General features: G+C 44.2%; 3 long non-coding RNA genes across 4 annotated transcripts; 2 read left to right on the top strand and 1 right to left on the bottom strand.

Annotated features, from left to right (window-relative positions):
* The first annotated feature begins 3,369 nt into the window (after nt 1-3,369).
* LOC138918280 (uncharacterized) lies at nt 3,370-6,374 on the top strand. The gene is made up of 3 exons (XR_011427406.1): nt 3,370-3,508; nt 4,154-4,253; nt 6,239-6,374. It is a non-coding gene; the product is annotated as an uncharacterized lncRNA (long non-coding RNA).
* Nucleotides 5,620-9,688, bottom strand: LOC138918281 (uncharacterized). Its single transcript, XR_011427407.1, has 2 exons — nt 9,551-9,688; nt 5,620-5,979 (listed from the first exon to the last, which is right to left on the bottom strand). It is a non-coding gene; the product is annotated as an uncharacterized lncRNA (long non-coding RNA).
* On the top strand, nt 7,373-10,197 carry LOC138918279 (uncharacterized). Of its 2 annotated transcripts, XR_011427405.1 has the most exons (5): nt 7,373-8,052; nt 8,299-8,407; nt 9,094-9,145; nt 9,485-9,739; nt 10,018-10,197. It is a non-coding gene; the product is annotated as an uncharacterized lncRNA (long non-coding RNA). The 2 variants fall into 2 exon arrangements; XR_011427404.1 differs by lacking the exons at nt 9,485-9,739; nt 10,018-10,197 and having other exon boundaries at nt 7,913-8,052; nt 9,094-9,229.
* Nucleotides 10,198-11,537: the final 1,340 nt, after the last annotated feature.

The raw sequence follows: 11,537 nt of genomic DNA, 5'->3' as shown, positions 1-11,537 counted from the left end.
GCACTCTGCTTTGGCGGCCCGGGGATTTGCTCGTTCTGATCCTGGGCGCAGCCAGGGTACCACTCATCAGGCCGTGCTAAGGTGGTGTCCCACATAGCACAACCAGGGCACTCACAACTGGAATATACAACTATGTACTGGGGGCCTCCGGGGAGAAGAAGAAGAAGAAAAAAAGATTGGCAACAGATGTTAGCTCAGGTGCCAAACTTTAAATAAAAAAAAGTTTGAGACTCAATAATTTCATGGGTCATATCTCAGCAAGAAAATGTAGTTTAAAAAATAAGCATAAGAGAGAGAAATTTTTAATAAAATAATCTTATCTGATCTGAAGAAACTCTAAATACAAAACATATTATGCCTTTAGCTCTTTTCTCCTGCCCCCAACTTGGAATCTTTTCTGGAGAGGTTTCAAAACAACTCTTTTTAACAATGTCAAAAGAAAGTTTAGGACACGCTTTCAAAAGTCCATTAAAATATTAGGAAATGCAAAAATCACTAAATAACTGATTTGAACTGACCGAAGCAGAGAAGGGCTGTTGGTGTTATTTCTGTGATGCTCAGATAAAGTCTCTTCTTGGATTAGAAGTAAGAACAGAGCCCACTGGTGTTAGTGGTTAAGTTTGCACAGTTCACTTTGGTGGCCTGGGGTTCGCAGGCCTGGATCCCTGGTGCAGACCTACACACCGCTCATCAAGCCATTCTGTGGCGGCATCCCACGTGCAAAAAGTGGAGGAAGATTGGCACAGATGTTAGCTCAGGGCCAATCTTCCTCACCAAAAAAAAAAAAAAGAAAGAAAGAAAGAAAGAAAAGTAAGAAAGGAAAAGATTGGAGGCTCTCTAGGATGAGTTGCCCTGGAATCCTCCTCACTGAGGACCATAAGGGTTTTGGCTTGAGAGAAGGTGCCTCCACCCTCCCCCCATTGAATTTTGGACCCTTATGGTCAGACTGAAGTCAAATGGGAAAACTGACAAGGGCCTCAGAGCAGCTATCATAAAGGTGGAGAAGATGAGGGTTGATGGTTAGGCCTTGGAGTCTTAGCATCCTGGTGTTGGTCCTGACTGTGACAGTAAATATGGTTGGCGGTCTGAAAACATGACATCCATCTTCTAGAGAACACAGAGGGATCAGTGAAGCAGGAAGAGTTTCCCGGAGATTTGAGAAAGTTAGGCAGGCAAACGTAAGGAAACCCTGATGGCCAGCTCGAAGACCACAGCACCTGTGAGAGAGAATTTTCCATAGACATGCCTCAGTGACCCAAGAATCCTTGGAGTGACTTCTGGTCAAGAACAAGCCTGGATTTAGGTGTAAACCTTGTTTTTAATTTCTCTTGAGATTTCTTCTTTAACTCATATGCTATTGAATTTCCCTGTATTGGGGGATTTTTCCAGTTATCTTTCTGTTATTGATTTCTAGTGCAATTCCATTGTGGTCTGAAAACAGACACTGCGTGATTTCTATTCTTTTCAACTTGTTTGGCTGTGTTTTATGGCCCAGAATGTGGTCTCCCTCGGTGAACGTTCCACGTGCACTTGAGAAGAGCGTGTATTCTGTTGTTGGAGGAAGCCGTCTGTAGCTGTCAATCATACCCAGGTGACTGATGGTGCTGTTGAGTTCAACTCTGTCCTTCTGATTTTCTGCCTGCTGGATCTGTCCATTTCTGATAGAGGGTGTGACGTCTCCGACGGTGATAGCGGGTTCATCTGTTTCTCCTTGCATTTCTGTCGGTTTTTGCCTCACTTAGTTTGATGCTCTCTTGTTAGGTGCATACACATTAAGGACTGTTATGTCTTCTTGGAGAATCGACCCCTTCACCATGAGGTAAATGGTAAACTAATAATCCCTCCTTAACCCCTGATAACCATCCTTGCTTTGGTGTCTCTCTGTCTGAAATTAATATGGCTCCTCCTGCTTTCTTTTGATTAATGTTAGCATTGTGTGTATTTCTCCATCTCTTTACTTTTAATCTGTATGTGTCTTTGTATTTAAAGTGGATTTCTTGTAGACAATATATAGTTAGGTTTTACTTCTTGATCCACTGTCACAATCTCTGTCTTTTAATTGGTGCATTTACCAATTAAATTTACCAATAGACCACTGACGTTCAAAGTGATTATTGATAAGGTTGGATTAATAGCTATCATATCTGTTACTCTTTTCTGTTTGTAGCCCTTGTTCATTGTTCCTATTTTTGTCCTCCACTCTTTTTGCATGTGTAGTTTTAATTGAGCATTTTGTATAATTCCATTTTCTTTCCTTTTTTAGCATGTCTTTCCCCACCCCCCGCCACCTTTTTTTTTTTGCTGAGGAAGATTCACCCTGAGCTAATATCTGTTGCCAGTTTTCCTCTGTTTTGTATGTGGGTTGATGCCACAGCTTGGCTGCTGAAGAGTAGTGTAAGTCTGTGCCTGAGAACAGAACTCAGGCCACTGAAGCAGAGCACACAAAACTTAACCACTAGGCCATGGGGCTGGCTCTCTTTTTCCCCGGTTTTAATGCTCGCCCTAGAGTTTGCAGTACCCATTTACCACTAATCCAAGTCTGTAGTCCTGGGATAGTGTTTGAGTGAGTCTGTCCCTCTGGACTGGGAACTTCACAAGTGTTCCTCAGGATTTTTCTCCCGGCTGTGGGACAGGAGGGTGGGGTAGGATAGAGTGGCTGGAGTTGGGTATTTTCCTTCCCCAGGTCAGTTAGGCTGTGATAACACCCCAGCAGGTTAAGCTCTGGTTAACCAGTTTCCCCCGAGGGCAGGCCTTATTAAGAAGAAGAGAGTGTTCTGGCATATTTTAAAATGGTTCTTTTTTCAGGAAGCACAAGAGGATTTTTTCTCTGATATTTACTGTGAGAAACTGATCAAACTCCTGGAAGTAAATCTCACGATGTTGTAGGGACCCCCCCTATGAAGGGTCCCCCTGAGGTTTTTTTCGGGGGTGCTGGGATAGATCAGCCCTGAGCTAACATCCGTGCCCATTTTCCTCTACTGTCTACGTGGGACGTCTACCACAGTATGGATGCCAAGTGGTGGCATGTCCGCACCTGGGATCCCACCCGGCGAACCGCGGGCTGCCAAAGCAGAACATGCGCACTTAACCACTGCGCCACCTGGCCGGCCCCCACCCTGAATTTTTAACTCTCAGGCTTGTCCCTCGGAGCCCCCAGCAATTCATCGATTGTAGTTCCGGTTGCCCTGCTCACGCACTAGTTCCCATAGGTAGTTTCTGCTCCTGCTCCTGTCGCTCCAGTGAGCTGTGACTCCCTGTGTTCAGCTGCCTGTCCCTCTGATCTTGGGGGCAGGGGTTTGCCTGTGTCCTCATCTCTCTTATGGATCCAAGAAGAGTCGTGGACTCTTCAGTCTGCTCAGCTTTTCACTTGTTGCTAGGACTGAGTGGTGACTTGAAAGCTCCTTACGTGGAAAGCAGCTGTAGATTTTGTTAAATGCCAGTGTGGCTGAGAGAGCTTTTTATTCGAGGTGGAGAAATTTAAAATGTGTCAAGAGAATCCAAATGCCCAGTGAGTTCTAATTATAAGTATTTTGCTCCAAACAGGAGGATCAGACAAACATGAAGTCCTGGGTTGCAGAGAGAGAGGTGGGTTGGGGACTAACAGAAAGTCTTGCTCCAGACGCCAGGCTACCCAGACCCGCTCCCGGCTTTTCTTTCATCTCTGTAATCCTTCTTGGAAAGGCAACATTCACAGTGAGGGGCTCTGACTTGGCTCGGGCTGGGTCCTCTACGAGGCCCCATCTATAAAATGGGTGTATGGCCAGTTAGTAAAGATGCTCTGGTTTTGCTCTGTGTCTAGTGTTGTGTTATTTTTTTCTAATAAATCCAAGGTAGGTATCCAATGCCATTTCTTGGTATCAGTTCCTGCTCTCTCCTTGTTACTTTTGTGAAAAGGAAGAGATAGAGCACGGTGTTTCCTGCAGTATTGAGAATTTCTAAGAAAACAGGCTATTCTATTGTAGGAAAAAAGTCAAAACCAGAGTATGTTTATATTTTTAAGTACAAAACAGCCAGAGAAATAATACAATCTTTTGTGTTAAGTTGATGATGATGTGTATTGCATATCATAGTGCTGGGTTTTTTTTTTCAACTTCTGCTGAGGCCTGGTAAAGGATCTACAACACTGTGTTGAGAGAAGGCTGTGTTCTTACAGAGAACAGAAGAGATAGCGTCTGATAAAATGGGCCTGTGCCTCCGAGTCTGATAGCGGTGCCTTCTGATTTTGCCGTATCTCTAGTCAATGAAGCCACAAGGTGAGATCATTCGAAACATTTTATATTAACTTGGGGGAGGCTAGATAAGGGAGAGTAGCAAAACTTTAAAGTACAATCTGGTTTAATCAAAACCAGGAGACCGTGAACTGTTTGGGACTCAGAAGGAGAAGGGAGAAGTTGAAAGTGAGTGTGATCAATGAGCCCCAGCGGGGCTGCCCACGATGGCTTTTCCTCCTGGGAAAGCTGTGCTTCTCCAGCGTAAAGACAGCAGATCTGTTGAGGGAGCTGCCTGGAATGGGGAGTGGACTCTGGCCTCTGGGAGCGGGTTCTGCCCTCTCAGGAAGGCTCACCACATCCTGTGTGTACACGAGATGACTAATATTTATTACAGAGCCATGCGATGGTACAGCGAGCAAGGGTGAGCCCTGGTCACCTTGGGTCTGTCACTAATTGCTCCCCCCGTAGAATGTGATGTACCGCTGGTCTCCTTCGGCAGGTTTGGAGCCACCAACAAATGCTACTTTATAAATGCAGCTCAGAAGCCCAGGCGCGTGTGGGGACAGCTTGTCAAACAGATTGCATGCTCACCCTGACTCTTGGTGGCAAAAGGGTTCTCCCTACACTTCCTTTGCCATCGTGGCTGTGCTTTGATTGGCTGTTAATGATGTCATGACACTGTTTACTTTTCTTAGTGAAGGCAAGGATCTGAGTGCATCCACGTTGCATTAAGCAATAGGAGAAACTGCACGGATCTTGAGCCGTGCTGCACTCATTTACTATGAGCCTGGGATGTGGCAACTCAATGCAACACCCGTCCACTGTGTGTCCTTTGTTATTTACAACTTTTGGAAGTTTCTGTTTACCTTGGTCCTTCCTCTTGGACTATCTTTCTAAGTTTAGTATTTGGGCTGCTGTTAACAAGCTGTGTCTTTCCACAAACACAAGGCAAACTACTAGGCACAATTTGAAAACAAATTTACGCATGGAATCCTGCCTTGACAAAATTTCAAGACAAGGAAGATTTATTTATAATTGAGAGTTGAATTGCAGGTCTCTGAAGCTCATTTCCACAAAGCGGAGAAAGAAGACAGGAGGCATTTGACTAGGTGGTTTTAGAAAAATATTAACGTATCTCATGAGCTCAGAGCAGGTTAGATAGCTCCCTGGCATTTCTAGAGAGGTAGGAAAATACTCACCAGAGTCTGCGAGAAACTGTTTAAGTCAAGTTGAATGTATGCAATACTGTTCAGATAGATGTCACGGAACAGACCAAAAGGTTTTCAGGAGAGGTAAAGTCTATCAAAATGTCTCCAAAGTTTTGGGTTTTTTAAAGTATGATTTTACCCTGTTCTACACAAGATGTATACCAGAAATTTTGGTTGCACAGTCAAAATAAGAACAATAATTTTTCACAATTACTTTTATTATAATTTGGAAGTAGAATGTCCAGTGGAAAGTTATGGACCCCAATGAAATAAAAATCGCGTTTAAGGACCCAAAGAGCATCTTGAGACAAGGTTCAGCTTTCGGATGTTTAATGCTTACATATCCTCATTATTCCATCCACATGATAAGCCTAACAAATATTTGTTGATGCTGATGCGAGATACTTCACATGATTTTAGCATACTTGTTAGAAGCATCCGTGTATTACAGTGTTCCTCAAGGTTGATTCTGGTTTCACTGACGACGATGGCTGGCTCTGTGGCATCTTCAGAAGTTGCATTATTTGTTCAGCACGACTCAGTTGCTTGAAACTACTTTTCTGGACAAAATTCAAAATGCATTGTTTTTATTATGCCACATTCATATTCTAAAAGGCAAATTTACATTATATAAATAAACTAATTTTGGATTATCATTAGAGTATGCGTTCATCTATTTGCATTAGATAAATATTTATGGGTATCAAGCCAAAATTCCCAGAAATATTTAGAATCTTGAACTTAGATAAAATCACTGTAAATGTATTTAAGAAGTTCTGTAAGGTACTATAAATCACTGACGTGTACTGTCCTTTGCAGAGTCACAGCTTGGACAAGGCCACAAGGACCTAAGGGTGCTCTATGACACACAGCATCCAGCCTGTCCTCAGACTCTTCCTGCGATGGGGGATGGCTCGTGATAACTCTTCCAGCTTCCAGAGGAAGCGTGGCTGGTTGACCTTGCTCAACAGTCTTAACCTTTCTGCATCTCAGTTTTTTAACTTGTAAATGTGTTCAAGACGTATTCTTTGCCTTCCTACTATGGGTCAGACAATCTCAAGTATTTTTTTAGGGGGAGGAAGGGGAACCAAGGCAGGGTATAAATAAACAGATAGATGAAATGGAAAACTGAGATGCACAGAAATTTTAGGCATTGGGGCTACAGAGTTGAACAAGACAATAGTCTAAAGGGAGAGACTGGGACATAAATAGTTATGAAGACAGTAGAGTGAGCAATTTAGTGAGGCACAAGGCATTCTGGGCACACTGGGAGCACTGCTGTTTGCTCTTTTAGCAGTTCCTTCCCACCCAACCTCGAGGTACTGATTTCCCATAAAAACTGGCCGATGGCTATGCTCTCTGGATCAGGACTTCCCTCCAGGTGCCCCCTCACCACTTCCTCCAGAGCCCCCTAGGCTGTAAACTCCCATGAAAGCAGCGATCCCATCTGTTTTATTCATCCTTTTATCCATGTAAACTTGCATATGGAACCCCCCAATAAATATTTGCCAAATAAATAAACAAATGGGCCGTATTCAGAAGCTAGGGGAGCTCCTAAATGAAGTTATGTCAAGTGTGACATGATCTTCTCTTTCTTTAGTACTCCATCTGGAAACATAATTCTGGTGTCAGTGGTCTAGGACACGGATCAAAGGAGGCTGAGCTAGGGTGGCCATGTAGGAGGGTGTTGCAATAATTAAGTAAGGAGGGGTAAGGGGTGAAGTAGGGTGATGCTGAGGACACTGCAGGGTAGCCTTGACGGCTGGCTGGGTATGGGGGGTTAGGGAGCAAGAGAAGTTGAGGATTTCTTTCTGAGTTCTGCTTTTGTATTTTTTTTTTTTTTTTTGAGGAAGATTAGCCCTGAGTTAACATCTGCTGCCAATCTTCCTCTTTTTGCTGAGGAAGACTGGCCCTGAGCTAATATCCATGCCCATCTTCCTCTATTTTATGTAGGACCCCTGCCACAGCATGGCGTGCCAAGCAGTGTGCCATGTCCGCACCTGGGATCCGAGCCAGCGAACCCCTGGCTGCCAGAGCAGAACGTGAGACTTAACTGCTGCATCACCGGGCCAGCCCCTACTTTTGTATTTTTGATCAAAATAAGGCACTGAGTTTCTAGAGGAAGACTATGAGTTCAGCTTTGGACATGTTGCTCTGAATTTGGCTGTGGATGGTAAGATGGGGTCACACCCACTGGGCACGAGATCTGGAGCTGACGTTTACACATTGTTGACTCCCCAACACCGATTCCACTCCTCTCTCAATGTGATCTGGGAAATTGCCCTCATCTCAAAGGTGGGCCTGATTGATCTAAAAGTACTGATCTGAAAGTCACCCTACTTGCCAGGAATTGGTTCAGGGATAGACATGTGATATAGTTCTCATCAATGAGAGGCAATGAGATGTTTGCAGGAGGCTTCTGGGAAAGGCCGTCTCTCCCTGTGGATCTGGATGGGGAAGCCTCCAGCCCTGGCGCTCCTGACAGCTTTCCTACAGCCACAAAGATCCAGCCACAGGATGAGGCCAAGTCTGTGGACCACAGCGCCGAGAGAGAGCCTGCTTCCTTGACGACATTGTTGAACCTGCTCATCAGTTATCTTGGAAGCTTGTACTGGCTGTGGACTGCCTCTTACGTGAGCATTTCTGAATCTTTTATGATCATTTTGGTGAGGGCCTTGTTAATGACCATTGAAAGCATCTTAACTGAAGCAGCTGAAGCTATACATTTGGTGGTCACCAGCCAACGGTGACAGCTAAAGCCAGGGATATTAAAGAGATTACCTGGGAAAAGCAGGCTGAGAATGGATTTGTGGGCACCTTACACTTACAATTGCATCCAATTCTGAATTCTAGCCTATGACTCAAAATTCTTTTTCCAGTTGAACTCAGTCTCCCTGGGTCTGCCCTTCAACAAGTAGCCCTGTGACCCTGAACATTCTGCAGTCACTTCGCCTTTCTGGGTTTCAGTGAGCTCAACTGTGAACCGGGGTATGTATTCAGTCTGTCTACCCACATGGGCAGATTCAGGTTTTATAGAGTTTGAAGCATATGCAATCTTGAGAGGTCTTCTTAAAAACTGGGAACAAGGGCTGGCCCGATGGCGTAGTGGTTAAGTTCGTGCACTCCGCTTCAGTGGCCTAGGGTTCGCAGGTTCTGATCCTGGGCGCAGACCTAGCACCGCTCATCCAGCCATGCTGTGGTGGCATCCCACACAAAATAGAGGAAGACTGGCACAGATGTTAGCTCAGGGCCAACCTTCCATACAGAAAAAAAACGCAAAACCAAAAAACTTGCAACAGAGCCTTGGAAGAAATCAGTGCAAGTGAAGGGCCCTCAAGCTTCAAGGTACATCTTCCTCTGCTTCACTTCAGGGTTATAGTGTAGAATGAGTGAGAGAAAGCGTGCAGCGTGCGCACCACGTGGTGACTATCCCATGAAGGTCAGCTGCTATGATTGGGAATAATTTAATACATAAAATATATAATTTAGATCCAGATTGTGGACATACACAACTGCATGTGCTTCTCGAATTTCCGTGTTGCTGGTTTTAACTCCGCCCCTCCCTCGCTGTGTCTGTAGGGCCGACTTATCCACTAGGCCCATGGGGAACAGGGCCTTGGGCTCACAGTACTTTTAGGAGCACACAAAAATGTTTTTGTGTATTTCTTTTCAAGTCAGAAGAAAAAGATGAACTTTCCAGTTGAAGAAAATATTTTAATACATAAAGTAAGTCCATTCATCTTTATTCCAATGCAACGGTAAAGTCTAATTTTTAATATTTTCTTACGGAGGAAGAGACCCACACAGGTCAGGATGCTGCCCTGCTCTCTGCCGCTCCTCCTGTGCTACTCTTTTCTCTTCCCGTGATTTTTCCCGCCTTCATCTCTTCCTTCCTGTCCCCACTCTTTACCATTTTATTTCCTATTATTCTCCTACCTCTAGCGTTTTCTGGCCTATATCCATATGACTCTCGTGCAAAATGAAAACATAAGAAATCAAAACAAGCATTGTCCTTGTGTTAGTTTTTCTTTCCTGTCTCAGCTGTTTAATTCCTCACGTTGCCAGCTCTCGGAGGAAGGCACGTACCGCCTCTCAGAATGGAAGACTCGGTGGGGCGGGTTGGAGACTCACCTTCTGCAGCTGCAGCCTCTGAGAGCCTGGCTCCCAGCGAGGTGTCGCAGCTCCGGGTTTCCCACACTGGAACGTGGTGAAGACGAAGAACATTAATTCGGATTATGGAACGTGGAAGCTCCCTGCGCTGTGACAGCTCATGAGAAAGAGAACACCGCTTCCTTTTTTGGAAGGAATTGGGAGTGTCACGTATGTATTAATTCTTGGGTTCAAGCCGAGTTTCTTTAGGGGTGAGGTGCAATCGTTACCTTTAGGTCATCCTGGGTGGGGGCGTAGGCTATTATTTTAGGTTCTTCAGAAGGGAGGTTTGCCTAATCTTAGATGATCAAGTTTCCTATTATGAACCTTCCTTCAATTTTGAAAGGTTATCATTCATAGTTCGTGCTGATAGAGAACAATGTTGGAAGCATTCCTTAGTTCAAGGGGATTTCACGCCTGGGTAATTTTCAAGTTTTACTGTTTTCCAGCTTACTAGCCTGCCTGAGGATCCCTACTGCTTCTTAAATTTCACAAATAAGCGAGTTAAAGAAAAAAGCATACACACCAAAAACAAACCAATACTTAACTCCCTCTTCCAACCACCCCACTGTCCCGAGGGAGATATGCGCAAAGTCAGAAATAAAGTGGCAAGTTTCCTGTTTCACAAATGCCTCGAATTCCGATTATTTCTTGAAGACAGATTTAAAACAAAGACTTTTATGAATAACGTACAGATCATTAAGATTGTAATCTCCAAACTCTAGCGTGTAATATAAGCCTCTGATTCAACATATAAATTCACACTGATTACCCAGAATGATTTCCAGATGTTTACTCTCTGCATGTAATTAAATTTTGGTAAAAATTATAACTTACTCAGCTGCTTTTAAAAAAACTCTCAACAGAGACATGAAAGAAGTTTTCACTGAGAAATTTTTCCCCGCAGGAGCCACTCATCATGACAGAGATCTCTGGCTTGCTTGAACCCACTCCTGGTTTTAACCAGAGAAGAGAAGGTTGTGATAAGAGAGACAATGGGTTGATCACCTCAGATCTATCATTTGGGATTAAATTGCCACAGAATTTGCATGACAGAATAGAAAATGGGTAAAGTAAATCATTGAGTCTGTATTCACGGACGCAAAAAGGAACAGGAAAATATTACAATGGGCAGTAAAATTAAATCTTCAGGGAGAATCAAAGTGTTATGGAAGCACAGGATATGAGCATTGTCTTTTTATGTGTTGGGAATTGAAATTGTAAGTTTGAGAAAATCTGTGCCATGTGTCAACTGGAACGTGACAGTATAACGTACAATAGCAAGCAAAGAGATAGATGTCACGCGGTGAAAAAAGGAACAGAAGTTAGATACCCAAGAAAATAGTTCAAAGATACACATCTTGTAGAAATCATTTAAATACATTAGAAGGAAGGAAATGGTAAAATAATCAAATACTGAGTGACAAAGCAGAAGAGAAACACCGTGAGCGACAGAGGCGGAGGCAGAATAATTTGATGAGAGAGAGAGGAAGAAGCAGGAAAAGGAGCCAGCACGAGGCAGTGGTCCTCTAATGGCCGTTTCTCCTGAGAAAAGCCTTCTCCTGGAAGGGCACGGTTCCCTCGCCACTCACTGCTTTGATTGGTGTGTCTGCAATGCCTCAAGCCCACTGGGTGCAGCCAACAGATTCAGACCCTCCAGAAGGATCACCCAGGATGCCATGCCAGACACCAAGTTAGTGCAGTGTGAATAACTAAATATCAATGCAAGTGGACTAACACTTAGTGAGTGTGTGCTCCCCGAAGGAGGCAGGCGTTGGCGTTTCAACAGGAGTGTAGGGTCTCGACAGAAGAGCAAAGACTCTGATGAACATGTGGTGACTTGGGGGAGGGGACACGAAAAGGCGACAGTAACTGAGCCCAGAGTTCTTAACTGCTTCTGGAATAATTGACTTTGCATATTTGATGAAAGCCTCAGGCTGTACCCAGGAAAATACACATCTGTGTGTAC

Source organism: Equus caballus, chromosome 16 (assembly GCF_041296265.1).
Source record: "Equus caballus isolate H_3958 breed thoroughbred chromosome 16, TB-T2T, whole genome shotgun sequence".
Taxonomy (NCBI): domain Eukaryota; kingdom Metazoa; phylum Chordata; class Mammalia; order Perissodactyla; family Equidae; genus Equus; species Equus caballus.
This window is presented reverse-complemented; position numbering and strand designations above follow the sequence as displayed.